The sequence below is a fragment of the Aedes albopictus genome, chromosome 2 (genome assembly GCF_035046485.1).
Source record: "Aedes albopictus strain Foshan chromosome 2, AalbF5, whole genome shotgun sequence".
In the NCBI taxonomy this organism is placed as follows: Eukaryota; Metazoa; Arthropoda; class Insecta; order Diptera; family Culicidae; genus Aedes; species Aedes albopictus.
The window spans coordinates 378,688,065-378,702,571 of record NC_085137.1 but is presented as its reverse complement, the minus strand read 5'-3'; the positions used below and the strand labels follow the sequence as shown (position 1 = coordinate 378,702,571).

General features: G+C 37.2%; 1 protein-coding gene across 10 annotated transcripts in view; it reads left to right on the top strand.

Annotated features, from left to right (window-relative positions):
- Positions 1-3,708: 3,708 nt before the first annotated feature.
- LOC109425677 (matrix metalloproteinase-14) overlaps positions 3,709-14,507 on the top strand; it is a 150,839-nt gene continuing 140,040 nt past the window's right edge. For 4 of the 10 annotated variants that reach the window (XR_009997929.1, XR_009997928.1, XR_009997927.1 and 1 more), the window contains exon 1: positions 3,753-4,754. The gene's annotated coding sequence lies outside the window, so the exon portion shown is untranslated. Of the gene's footprint in view, positions 4,755-14,507 lie in introns of all 10 variants that reach the window. The other 6 variants (XM_062853036.1, XM_062853035.1, XM_029878839.2 and 3 more) reach the window with 6 other exon arrangements.

Here is a 14,507-nt window from a genome sequence, read left to right as displayed (position 1 = left end):
AGCATATTCAGCTTGGTTGGGAAGGATTTGATGCCAACTCTGAGTTCAACAGGTTTCAAAAAAAAAAACCATGACGAAGAGAACAAAACTGCCGAAAATACGTAAGTTCCGCTACTCTTCAAAAATTCTTTCAAGATTTCTGAGCATAATTCCTGAAATTTCTTCCAAAGTTTCTTCCTGGCTCTCCGCAGGATTCTTTCACACGAGATATCTGTTTGAGTACGTCCCGATATTTCTTGCAAAGGTTTTCCGATATACTTCTAGAGATTCTCGCTGGATTCCTCCTGAAGATCCATCCAAAACTATTCAAAGTTTCTTCAAGAATGTCATTGGTTGAACCTCGTAGCCATGCGGTTAGAGTCCGGGTGGATGAGGGTTCGATTCCCGCTCCGAGAGATGAAATTTTTCACGTCTTATCCGTAGCCACTCCGTGTTAAGTTTCGTTCAATCGGTACAGCTGCCGGCTGAAGTCAGTGTCCATGTCTGTTTTAGTGGTTTTCCAGGACAGCTATCCATAAACTATTAAACTTTACCGATAGTTCTCCGATATTCCTCTTGTTTTTCTCGCGGAACTTCGTCCGCAGCTGCTTTCAGGTATCCATGAGGTTTTCAGAATTCCTCCTTGGATGTCATTAATATTTCTTCTCGGGATTACTATTGCCTAGAACTTTTTTCGATATGTCTCATTTTTGCTCAGGTTATTCCTGAAGTTCATGTCGACATTTTTTCAATAACACTGCGGAGTTTTTCGCAAGATTTTATTTGAATTCCCTCGAATATTTCTCCATGAATTTCCTAGAAGGTATTTCGTAAGTTATCTCAGGAGACATTCTGAGGAAAACCCGTAGAAGAATCCCTGCAATTACTTTGGGAGAAATACCTAAAGGAGTATCCAGAATCTCGGGACAATTTCTGGTAAAGATTCCGGGAAGAATTTTGAATAATGCATAGAATATCTGTAAAAACTCTCAGGTGGATCACTGCAAGAAATCCGGTACAACTACAAGAAACAGCCTGGCTCTGAAAGAATGCAAGAGAAGAATTCAATGAGAAATATCAGCAATAACTCCTGTGGAAATCCCAGAAGGCACTCTGGAAAAAAAATCTTAGGAGAAAATCCAGGGTAAATTAAGAAAAACTCTGAGAGACATCTCATGAGCAACATCGGAAGGAGTTCCAGGAGATACTTCGAGAAAAATCTCAGGTAAAACTTAAAATAAACCTCGCGAAAACTTTTAACAATTTCCTGTAGGAGACTAGGAAGAACATCTCGAAGAAAGCCCAAAGCACAGGAAACAAATGAAAAAAATCTTTTGAGGAACTCTTGCACTTAATTCGTGAAAACTCCTTCAGAAACCCTTGCAGGAACTTTAGTAGAAACCCCAGGAATAACTCCTTTAGCAACTCTGAAAGACATTCTGTGAAGATCTTCTGGGGAAGTCCAAAGAAGAACACCGGAAGGAATCGGGTAAAATTTCCGTGAGGAGTGTTGAAAGAAATTCCACGATTTATCACGACAGATATTCTTATAGAGTATTCGGGATAAATTCTGGTGGAAATCCTACGAAGATTTCATTCAGCAAAACACTGGAGAACTCTGGGAAGAAATAGCATCCTAGTGAAAAACTCCAGGAGAAATCGGTTGGAATTCAGGAATCCTGGAAGGAATCCGGAAGTATACCTTTCCGGAAAAAAAACCAAAAAGGAATACCAAGAAAAATAGCGTCAAAAATGCGGAAGAAATTTTATAAGTAATCCTGGGAGACATTCCAGGAGGTATTTTTAAAGAAGTTCCAGAAAGAAATTCTGATGGAATTTCTGGAAAAAATCCTTGTAGCGAAATTTCTATATGGATTTTTACTACCAGGTTCATACGACCCAATGTTTTTTTTTATCGGAGTAAAATTTCCCTGAGTACTCCAGAATTTCCCTGAGTATTCCAGGTTTTTCCCTGTTAAATAAAATTCCCTGAGGATTCCCGGTTTTCCAGGTTTTTCCAGGTAGTAGACACTCTGCCTTGGTAAATTTGCATAGACTGCATAACTGCATAGACGCATTCTTCGCATGATGAAGATTTACCAGAATAATCTTCATATTGTAAAATGCTTTGGAGTTGGAGCTAAGGGGCTGTCCATTTATTACGTAAGGGAATTAACATGATTTTTCGGCACTCCCTCCCCCCCTTGTAAGATTTTTTGTATGACTTGTAAGATTTTTGTAACTTTCCTCCGCCCATAAGCCCTTACGTAATTAATGGACAGCCCCTGAGAAAGATACCGATGGAGTCGTTAGAGTGGCCGCCACAACGAGGACGATGTGTATTGTCAAGATGGCTAACTATAGTAGGTTTTGGAGTATTATTATATGATATGTCATAATAAAGAAGAAGTTGTTCAGAGTGACACGCATTTCCCTTCAATATTTAAAACTCAATTTTGAAATAATTACAGTTAACTAACCTTCTTACATGGATACATTATTCCTTCTGTGGAAGACGGCATCGCACCGACGTCTTACCAGCGTTTGTACAATAGACATTTTACACGATGATTGTTCTTGGACATTAAAACTAACATACCCAGAACTTCCACCAACTCCATGGACATTAATCTCCTGACAAGTTTTTTTTCGAAGGAAATTTAGTTTTGGATAACAGACAGAGACACCTGCTTACCTACTTGTTCCTGGAATAGCTAGGTCTTGCTGGCCTTGAATGGAGTCCGCATAAACACATCTTCCAGAGCATTCGAGGAAATTTGCTTAGCAGTATTGAGTACAGTATCGGACAATAAAAATGCACCAAATTCGTTTTACCATACAAGCTTGTCAACTTTAAATTACCATATCTCAGTTCTTTTGACCGATTTTTTTTCCATTATTTTGCATCGAACTACAAAACATTTCAATTTTTAAAAAACTATTGAAAAACTTCGGGAGTAACTATTGATACACAAAAAAATAAATAAATCGGCTAAGAAATAACTGAGATATGGCATTCTAAAATTGACTTGTTTGTATGGGAAAACGGTTTTGGTGCATTTTAATTGTCCGATACTGTATGTAGTCCTGAGCATTTCGTTTTCATAAAAATCTAGATAGTGTTTTACTCATATTAAGATTGTCTATCTATAGATCAGAATGCTACTCACCGGACGAATCACTTGCAACAGCGCTGCTATGAGACATCGCATAGCGATCCACACAGGTCTCTCTTGCTCTCAACCTTCCCATCATTCTCTCTGAAATGCAAACACAAAAACTCTCACGCGCCATACGGTTTCGTGAAGCACTGCGGCTGCTGTAGCAGTTTCCGCGCGCGGCTTCGACGACAATATCGCGGCCAGTGTTGCCACATCCATCAATAGTTTAGGTTGATTTCAATGGAACGAAAACCCAATTAATAGTGAATTTTCTTTTATTTTATGAATCCCAAAATAAAACCACAATCCACATAATTCACAATTGTGTTTCCAGTCCACACATATTGTCATTGGAATATTACAAAATTACAAACAAATTTCAAAGTTTAACCAAATTGTAACTTAGAGCGTCATGCTGTCATGCTTGCCTTGCTACCCGTGGCAACACTGCACGCGGGTGGATCGCCTCGCCGCATCGCGCAAAAATAACAACCGCGGACCTAGGCTGCTCGCTGCACGCTGAACGAACGGGCATTGTCTGGCTGGAACTGCGGGTTCGCACAATCGGAACACCGTTTGCTCAGGTTTTTATTCTGTTTCATTTCGCCACCGCTAATCAGTCACTCTCGTATGCTCGGACTGACTGGACGCTTCCCCTTTCGGACCAGCAGCGGACGAACTCGTCATCCTCCACATTCCATTCGAACTGGCTGTGAGCGCACAGTTTTTTTTTTTTGTGTCGTCGTTTCTTTCTTCTGTCTGATAGCTGAGCTTGCGGAGTTTTAATCATTATTAGTGCTAGTCGTATTTCACGGGAATAAAAAGGCATCAGTACATCATCGGTTGCAAGTGCGGCGCGAGTGTCGAACCCACCACCAGGTATCGAACCACCGGAGAGGTTGGGAAGCATTGAACAATCATCAATCCCCGGCGGTTGGTTGAGTCATTGTCGGCCAATGTGGTATTGTGTTGTCTCTCCATGACTACACGGCCGATTGACGGCGATTGATAGTTATTAATCTGTGCTGCTGTGCTGCAAAGTCACCAAAAACCTCGTTCAGGGAAACGGAAAGTGCGAAGCCCGTGATCAGTGTTTGAAGGAAAACTGAAACGAAAAATTGTGTTGGGAAAAGGTGTGACAACTAGCAGAAACCTCATTCGCGCGCGCTCGACGGTGACGGACGAAATTCAAATTGTGAAGAAAACTGGTGAAAATCGATTGGTTCTTTCGGGACGGAGCGCGTGGTGCTTGTGGTGGCAAAATTCAACGGCAACGCGTTTTGCGAATTCGGGGCAATTCCAGTGACAACGGTTGTCACGTGAAGTCAAAAAACAAAAACAACTATCTGAACCATAAGAGTATTGGATTTTTTTTTATTTTCAACAGAGCACTGCCAGCTTCAGTATTTAAAAAAAGGTCATACAAATTACAACCAGGTGTTTCCAGTAGATAAAGAAAAAACAAATCAAGACAGCGCTACTGCGTGCAAAAAAAGTGAACATCAAAAGTGAGCAAAACTTGTCGCAGCAGCAGCGTTACTGGAAGTCGTGAGGATTAACCCAATCTGTGGAGTGTGGGGTGTGTGTGAGTGCATTGAGGACGAGCGTTTTCGGGTAAGTGTCTGCTAAGTATAGCACATTGTTTCAATTGAAGGCAAGAAGCACACGTATCAGATTTCTTTATCAAAAGAAATATGTGACGGGTTCAGAACAAATAGATAAGCCTTCAAGTGTGTTTGCTGGGATTCGCAGAAAAGCTTATCATAGAAGATGGGTGTGGAGCTCAATCGAAGGAATTTGCAGTGAGAATATACCTAGTATTTAGAACCTAGCGCATTACAAACTTGTTGCAAATGATTCACCAGTATGCCAAGAATAACTGCTGCGAACAAGTGGGAAAGCAGAATACATATTTTCTTTAACACTTATGTGGCCGGCAGGGTACCCGGGTACCTTTTTCAATTTCAAATCTCGATATTTTAATGGTTGTTGAGACTAGGGTGTTGGAACTCTGTTAGATCTTAGAACTCGTGAATATACATCTATTAATGGGGTTGACCGAATTTTAAAGTGAGGAGGGGCAGGGGGAGGGGCTCCTGCATTTTTTTTATTACGTGGAAGGCCGGCAGGGTACCCGGGTACCCACGAAATTGAAATGATCATATCTCCGTCAATTTTTCATAGATTTTGGAAGTTTTTAGCTCATTCAACTCAGAAACTCATCATCTATCGGTAAAATATTTGGATAGACCGATCTAATCACCGTGGTTTTCGGAAAATCCATATTTTTGGGAGCATGTCCTTATACCATATTGAAACCCACTTTGTTAAGGCTAGGATATCTTAAAGTGTTTATGGTCAACCATGGCCCCACGAGAAGCGTGTTCCGAAATCACAGTTTCAAAGTCAACACGTTTTATGATTCCAGGCCAGTCAGATACAATATGCCAAAGCAATTTTACGATGCTTGGTACCGAAATTGCTACTAACCTACCGAAAATCCCGTATATTGTATTGTATAAAAACATGGATCCGTAAATCCGGATTTTCCGGTACCCATGGTGATCGGACCGGTCCAACCAAATACGATCTCGATAGATAATGAGTTTCTGAGTTGAATGAGGCAAAAACTTTTAAAATCGGTGGAAAAATCGCTGAGATATGATCATTTCCAATTCGTGGGTACCCGGGTACCCTGCCGGCCTTCTACGGGTGTTTTTTTTGCTGGCCGCACTACGGTTAATATGTACCATTTGCTTATAAGACTTAAAGTAGAAACAGTGTTTAAGGTATACTAGGGTGACGAAGGGTATTATCGGCAGGTTTGCTCTCTTCGTCATGGGGGAAAATACGTAAGTTCCCCTATCTAGAATCTGATAAACTCACACAGTCCAATATAAACAACAATATCTGAAGCTTCGATTTGCTTGTATAACTTTCACCCTGAAGCTTCATAATGTGATGTATTTACAAAAAATAAAGCTTATATCTAATTGGAACGTGCATGATTTCAACTCACATTTACGATTATACATAAAAAAAAGGAAAAAAAAAACTTGAATTGTACATGTGAATAACAAAATTTCACCAATAAAGAATTCAAAAACATAGTGGAAAATACTCAGAGGACACTATTGACAACCAGTCAAATTTCACATAAGGATAACATGAAAATTAATTTCCACCGATACGTTGAAAGTCTCTAAAGCCAATGATTTAAAACACTAATGGAACAGTCATACTTTCTAGAGTTCATCTGAACGGTGTTGAATCTTCTACACGTGCAAAAAAGTGCGGATTGTTTGCGGCCTATTATCTCGGTTGTTTTCTTGTCAATGTTGTAACTGTCGTGGACGTTGCATCTTCTGAAACTAAGATTTCTGAACAGTTAGGCTGATACAAATTTAATTTTGACTTTTTGTCCCCCCCCCCTTTAAAATTTTTTGGCTGGATTTTATGGGGTAGATAAAAAAAAAAAAATTTCACAACATCGGGCTTTGAGGAAAATTCTTTAACAAATCTGATGAGTTTTTAATATTTTTCAGATTAAATGCTTTATTATTTTTGTCAGGAACTGCTTAAGAAATCTCAGCAAAACTTCCTAGAGGACTCCCGCCACAAATTCCTGGAGAAATCCCATCAGCATTACAGGAGCAATTTCAAAATTAATTCTCAAAGGATATAAAGAGGAAAACCTGGAAGGCTCCCTTGAGCCATTCTTGGAAAAATATCCCTAGAGAAATTTTGAAGGAATGCCTGAAAAAAAATAATTTTGGGTGAATTTCTTATGGAACCCATAGAGAAGCGACAGCAGTGGTTAATGGATGAATCCTATGAAGAATAATTCAAGGAAAGTCAACAGGAATTTCTTGAGGAAATCCCAGAAGTTTTCTGGAATAAAATTCACAAGGTTTTACTGGATGAACGACATGAGGATTTCCTGGAGAAAACACAGTAGACATTTTTGGGGAAATTTGAATTGGAAATTGTGGAATCTTTTGAAAAACCCCTGTAATAATCAAAAGAGCAACTTCTTTAGAAATCCCAGTGGGCCGTCCTAGAGTATTTCGTAAAGGGGTTTCTGTGCAAATCTTGTAGAAATCCGCAGAGAAATGCAAAGAGGAACTGTTGGAGGAATCCAAGGAAAACTCTGTGGAGAAATCCTCTTGCAATTCATTTAAAAATTTCTGATGGGATTTTTCTATAAGGAATTCTGTGCAAATGTTACAGTCAGGATTTAATCCACAAAGGGTTCCAATAGAAATTCCCTTTGTGATTTCTCCAGAGATGTCTCAAAGATTCCTTTAAGAATTTCTCTTGGAACATCAGCTGAAATTCTTGCTATAGGGTGTCCCAGAAAGTATGGGCACAACTTTGCAGCTCTGTCATTTGGGAATGCATGCATAAACAAATTTTATTTTCACACATATTCTGCCTTAATATATTATCATCAAATGCCAATCATTAAAATTTGCTTTCAACACTTCGTTTGAAAACGGTAGAACATTCCCTAAAAGACCTTTCAAAGCTTCTGCACAAATTGCAATATTTTTCAATAACATCGCTTTACAAATTGTTTCCTACGTATGAAATTAAGCTCGATAAAAATTTCAAAAAATATTTCCGTGTATTTCCATATGCATATCTATTATACAACCCTTAGTTTGAATTGGAAACATATACTTTTGAACCTGAAAAATGAATTTAAACACCAAAATCGATATTTTTGAAAACCCGTTTTTCTAATAGATGAAAACAAGCTTCTGAATATATATCACTACATGCAGAAAATTACTTTTTAATTTCACTATAAGCAAAATAAATGCTCCAGCTTAATAAAGTGTAGATTGCATTATTTTTATGCTCGTTAAAACTTGCTTAAAAACTCGAATTCTATGGGCATGTCTTATCCAGAAATAGAAAAGGCGAATTTTCCAGTTTTCTCAAATTTCTGAAATAACCGTACGCACAGGCAAAACATATTTTTATAAAAAAATTCAATCAACTATCTGAGGAAACATGTTTTCGAATATATCATGTGAAAAAAATTCGAAAAAAATGTTTTGAATTCGGATATTTGGCAAAACCGTAAAAAAGTAGTTTGTGCAGAAGTTTTGAAAGATGTTTTATCATTTTAAACATTCTGCATACAAAAACCCTTTTCAATGTATAAACTTATTACAGATATCAATTAAAATACCTTGAATAAAAATACAAAAATATAAAAAATGTTGTTTGTTAAGAAAATGATTGTATTTTCGCTAACCAAAGTTGTGCCCATACTTTCTGGGACACCCTATAGGATACCTTCGGAAATTTCTACTAAGATTTTTCCATGAATTCTTCTTGGAATTTTTCAAACAATATCAGCTGAGATTTCTTCAGTAATTGCTCTTAGGAGTCCACCTAAAATTCCTAGAGAATTGCCAGCAGGAATTACAGGAAATCCAACAAGGCTAACTGGTTATTTCCAACAGAAATTCCTGAATGAATCTCAGTAGTATTTCTTAAGTAATTCCAGAAATAATTCCTGATGGGATCTCTAGTGGATTTACGGCAGTCAAAGTTTACTCTAGAAATATCTACAAGGATTTTTTTTAGAAAATCTTGCGCAGACCCACCCCTCCAGAAATCATTACAGTTTCCTTCAGATATTCTTTAGGAAATTTCCCAGGAAGTTCATTCAAAAATTACTTTTGATATTTCTCCATAAATATGTCCAAGGGTTCTAAGTCCAAGGAAATCTTTTAAAAATTTCTTCCAAAATTAATTCCTTAAGGTATAACTCTAGGAATTCGGTCTAAAATGTACCAAGATTTCTTACAGAAACTTCTCCAGCTATTTTTTCATAAATTAGCCAGTGATTTTTAGAAATTTCCTAGGAATTCCTTCAGAATTTTCTGCAGGGTTTTCTTTAGAAATTCTTCCTAAAGAACTTTGGAATAAATTCTTTCAATGGTTTCTTCAGAAAATTTTCCTGATATTCCATCAAAAACTCGTTCAGGAGTTTCACCACAGATTTTTTCACCAACTGTTTAAGCGATTGAATTGTGAATTTCTACATAAATGTCTCTAGAAATTTCTTCAGGGCTTCAATCGCAAAATCCTGCATAAATTCACCTAGAGATTCTTACATTATTACGTTCAGTGCTTGAAACAAGAACTCCTCCAGAGATTCATGTAGACAGAGATCCCTTCAGGATTTCCTCCAGATATTCATCCGGTAGTTTATCTAAGCAAAGCTCAAATAATTTCTTCATCGGTTCTTCAAGAAATTGAAGCAGAAATATTTCTTAAGATGCGCAAATTCTTTTACAAATACCTCACGAGTTTTTTCTAAGGATCTTTGCAGATGCTTATCTCTGCGTTTTTTTTTTCAGGAATTCAGGAGTTTTTGAAATTTGTCCACAGATTTATCCAAGAATACTTTTAAAAATCCTCCAAGAATTTTATTAAATGGCTTCTCAAGGAATTTTCCAATTTATTTCCCGAAGAAAAAATCTCTAGAGATTCCACCAAGAATTTATCGTGAGGTTTTTTCTTTATATTCAAGGTTTTTCCCAGCTAGTTTTTCTATGGAGCTCTTAAAAAAATTCTCCAGAGATTTTTTCCAAAGTACTTCCCAAGACTTTTACAGGGATTTTACTCAATATTTCTTCACTAACGAAAATCCTTGCACTCGAAGGTGGAGTTTCACTGAAGCCTCATTCGTTCATAGAATGAGAGGTTCAAGCTGGCACTTCAGAGGTGAGTCCGCCTTCCTGATCACGGAACTTCTCAGGTTTGTTTACAGAAATTCTTTCTGGAATTCCTTCTGAAATTCCATTGATGAGAATTTTTTTTCTCCAGAGACTTCTCCAGAATTCTCTACAGAAATTTCTTCAGGAATTTCTTCAAAAAATCATCCAAAGGAGCGTCCATAAATTACGTCACGCTTTTAGGGGGAGGGGGGGTTCAGCAAAGTGTGACGACCCATACAAAAATTTCAGAGGTCTCATACAAAAAGTGTGACATAGGGGGGAGGGGGGGTTGAAAATGAGCAATTTTTGCGTGACGTAATTTATGGACGTTCCCCAAGGAGTTTTTCAGAAAGTTTTCGAGAAATTCATTTAGGGTCTTGTACCATTTGGGCGGGTGTACCTATTTTGGGCACTTGCTGCTATGACTAAATCAATTTCAAATCGATTGATTTTTATTTTTGTACAGAGTTAGATACTGTACGTGCCTAACTCTATACAAAAAATCAAATCAATCCGTTTAAAATTGGCTTAGTTATAGCGCCAAGTGCCCAAAATAGGTACACCTGCCCAAATGGTACAAGACCCTACATATTTTCCAGAGATTGCTTCGGAAGTTCTTTCTATGGTTTACCCAAGAATTCTTTGAGAAGTTCCTTCAGTGATTTCTGCATAAATTCATACTAGGATTGTTTTTTTTTTAGAAATTGCTCATGCGGTTCCATCAGAAATAGGGTAAAAACACTAGACTTCGCCCTCCTAAAATTGTGCAATAATCTTCGCCACTTCATACATAAAAAATGGATTTTTATTGAGGGGGCGAAGACATCCAACAAACTTCTGAGGGATTCCTGGAGGATTATCGGAAGGAATACTTGGAAGAACCCTGAAGACTATGAAGGACTGTGAAAGAATTCTCAGAAAAAAACTTAAGCTTAAACTAGTGGACTACTATGATTTGACTATTTTGCCAGGTGTTTTCAAAGCTGGAGCACTGTGTGCTGCAGAAGTTCATTTGAAAACTTCTTAAAAAATTGCATGACAAATGTAAAAATAGCTGAGAGAATCTTTGGAAAAAAATCTGAAAGAATCCCTACGATAAAAAAGTTCTTTAGGTTGAATTTGATAGGTCACATATTTTAATTTGAATAAAACGCCTCAAAAATCACCTAAAAAAATCGAAAAATTTCATATAATTCATACAATTTTAAAAATAGGATCATACCATCTTCGGAAAAATTGTAGGTTTCTACTATACCTACAAGTTTTCCATATATGACTTTTTTGTAAAACTTGAAACAAAAGCTTAAAATTGATTATTTGATTCTTGAGGGTACTAGGTTTGTTTGTCCATTAATTATCATGAATCATCAATTTCAAGCTTTGGTTTCACCCTTCACAAAAAAGTCATGTATGAAGAACTTGTAGATATTATAGAAACCTACTATTTTGCCAAAGACAATCTTTAAATTGTATGAGTTCTATGACGTTTTGCGATTTTTTTTCGTAATTTTTGCTCCAAATTTGCCCTTATATGTGACCTTTCACAAGCAACCTTAAGAACATTTTTATCGTACCTGTTCCATGGAATTTTTATTTTTAAAATTTCCATTTTCTTGAAAAAAATTACATTCCTGAGCATTACCTATCGATAATGCTGATTGGAAGTGGAAAGATAATCGTTTCTTCGATAATATTTTTATACTAGAAGCAGCGAAATCACAAAATAAGCAAATTACATGTTAATTATATTTCCCATCCCTATCTGTGAGGATTCATCTGAAGATACCCTCAGAATTTTTTGATAGAATCTTTTAAAAGTTCTCCGAGCACTCTTAAATAAACTTTCTGATGATTCGTTCGAGGATTGCTTCAAAAATTCATCCGTAGATTTCTTCAATACTTCCTTCAGAAATACATCCGAAGGTTCTTTCAAGGATTTATCCATGATTTGCATCAGGAACTTTTCCGAAGATTTTCCACCAATGTTTTTTTCTACGGACTCATCTGCACATTTCACTGATGGTGCTCCCAAAGATCCACTAGAAATTCTTCCAAGGATTTTAATCATTCGAAAATTTCCCCAGGGATTCCGCCTAAAATGTCTCCGATCATTCCGATTTTTTTGAGTATTTCTCAAAAATGTTTGAAAAGGTTCCTCTGAAGCATCCTCTAGAAAATTCTTCTTGAATTGATGCAGTACATTTTCCTAGGAATTTCTCTATGCATTTTTTTTTTTTCAAAAATTCCTCCACAAGCTGTTTTAAAGATTCTTCCAGAATGTTACTGTAAGGTTTTTCTTGGAAGCCTTAAGGGCAGCAACGGAAATTATGTTGGTATTTGTCACAGGAATCCTCCAGAAATTCTCCTGGGATTCTTTCTGGGATTTCTACAAGAATCTATTCTGATATTACCCTAAGAATTTCCACAGGCATTACTTTTGAGTTATACCTCTAGAGGTCTTTCTTAGGATTACTTAAGTTCCTGCTAAGGTTCCTCCGGGAGTTCTTGCTGGTACTTGAATTTCTACAGGAGCTCCTACAGGGGTGTAACCAGACATGTCTGAAGGGATTTTTTCAATTATTCTTGGAATTATCCCATGAAATCTTCGAGAAACACTTCTTGCTATTCCATCAGGAATTCTAATGGGAATTCATCCAGGGATTTCTCCGGGGATTCCTCTAGAGATTTCTTTAAAAAAAAAAAACCTCTACGGATGCCTCCAGGATTCCTTTGTAGATTTCTCTATAGGACTACCTTTGTGGATTTCTCGGGGTTCCTGTAAGGATCCTTCTTGGTATTCCTACAGGAGTATCTCTTGTTAATGCTTTAGCCTGTTATAATTTCTTCATGAATTTTTACAGAGATTCTACCACAAACTCTTGCTCTGAATTCTCCATTCATTCATGCAAACATTTCCCTAGTCATTTCTGCTGGGTCCAGGAGTTACTCCAGATTTTTCCCCAGAACTGTATTTGCGTGAACTCCACCGTGGGTTTCTCCAGGGATTTCAACTGGAGTTCTAACAGTTATTTCTCCAGAGATCTGAATAGGAATCCTCCCAATGATTCTTCTAGGAATTCCTCCAGATTTTTTTCCAGAAATCTCTCCAGCGATATCTTTATGGACTTCTTCGGCGATTGCAGAGAAGATTCCTTCGGAAATTACTCCAACATCTTCTCTAGAGGATGCAACAGAAATGACATAGGAAACGTCAATAAATTACATAACGCTTTGAAGGGTAGAGAGTATTCAGCAATGTGTGACGATGGGGGGTTGCTTTGAATTTTATTGACGTTCCTATACCGGGTACCTCCAGGAATTCCTGGTTAATTTCTCCAAGAATTTTTTCAGGTCTATATCCCGAAAATTCACTTGGAATTTCACCAAGGATTTCTCCATTAATTTCTGTTGGCAATTTTTAGAGGTTACACTATGAAATGGAATAACCATCTGAATTCACAAGTCAATTGACAATGAGTTGAATGTCCTGAAATCTTTAGTTTACTTCCGAAGTATGAATTCCTTCTTTGCTGTCGTAATATTCCATGCGTTTTTATACAAACATACACCAGTGAGGACCAGTGTGACTCCGGTTCCAGTCGTCGCGTCGCATCGTCGGTTCCCATGGTACCGGTCAAAGCCACAAAACCACCCTGGTTCGTGGCCGGTCCCCAACCTAGAACCCGCTAGTGACATAAAATAACAATAAAAAGCACTAATACCGCTATAAAAAAATGTGAACCCCAAGCTACCAGTACGACTGGGAATTGGCTTCTCCTACTTTTGTCGTATTTTTGTTCTGTCTCGTTTTGGGAGGGAGTTAGTTCCTACCAGGTGAGAAGAGGAGAATAGTGCAGATCGCATCGGAAAGAGTGAAATTGATTTAAAACAGGAAAATTTTTAGATAACAAGTGGTTTTTTGTTCCTTCAATATTGATCTGCCTATCTAATATTTATTTCTTTATTTTATATTTGTTTCAATATGATATGAGATAGGACTTTTATATCGAAGCTCGAAGTTTCTGACAAAGCACATTATAGGGAAACGGAACCCATCTTCAGCATAATGTTCCTATTTTCATCCTATCGAGGACAGTGCCAATGAACACTATTCGTTATGTTTTTTTTTTTCATTTTTGTTTTTTTTGTTAGGAGTGAGCATGCATGATAACAAAAAATGGAAATAATTTATGCTTAAGGCGAAACTGGATCCATTTCCTCACTTTTTGGTTTTTGATTTTTTATTAAATAACAAAGCAATATTTTCAAAATCGGTTTTCGTGCACATGTAGAGTATGGATCAAGGTATCTCCTGATTTTTTTCCAGATGAAAAATATTTTTAGTTTTTGCAGAAACCATTTTTAAACAAAATATCACAAAAAAATGGTTTCTGCAAAAACGAAAAACATTTTCCACCTGGAAAAAAATCAGGAGATACCTTGATCCATACTCTACATGTGCACGAAAACCAAATTTGAAAATATTGCTTCGTTATTTAATAAAAAATCAAAAACCAAAAAAATGAGAAAATGCTTCCAGTTTCGCCTTAAATAGTCCATTTTTGGAATAGGGTGAACATGGGGGCATGGGCTGAAGAAGGGTGCACATACCCTAACTGTTTTTTTT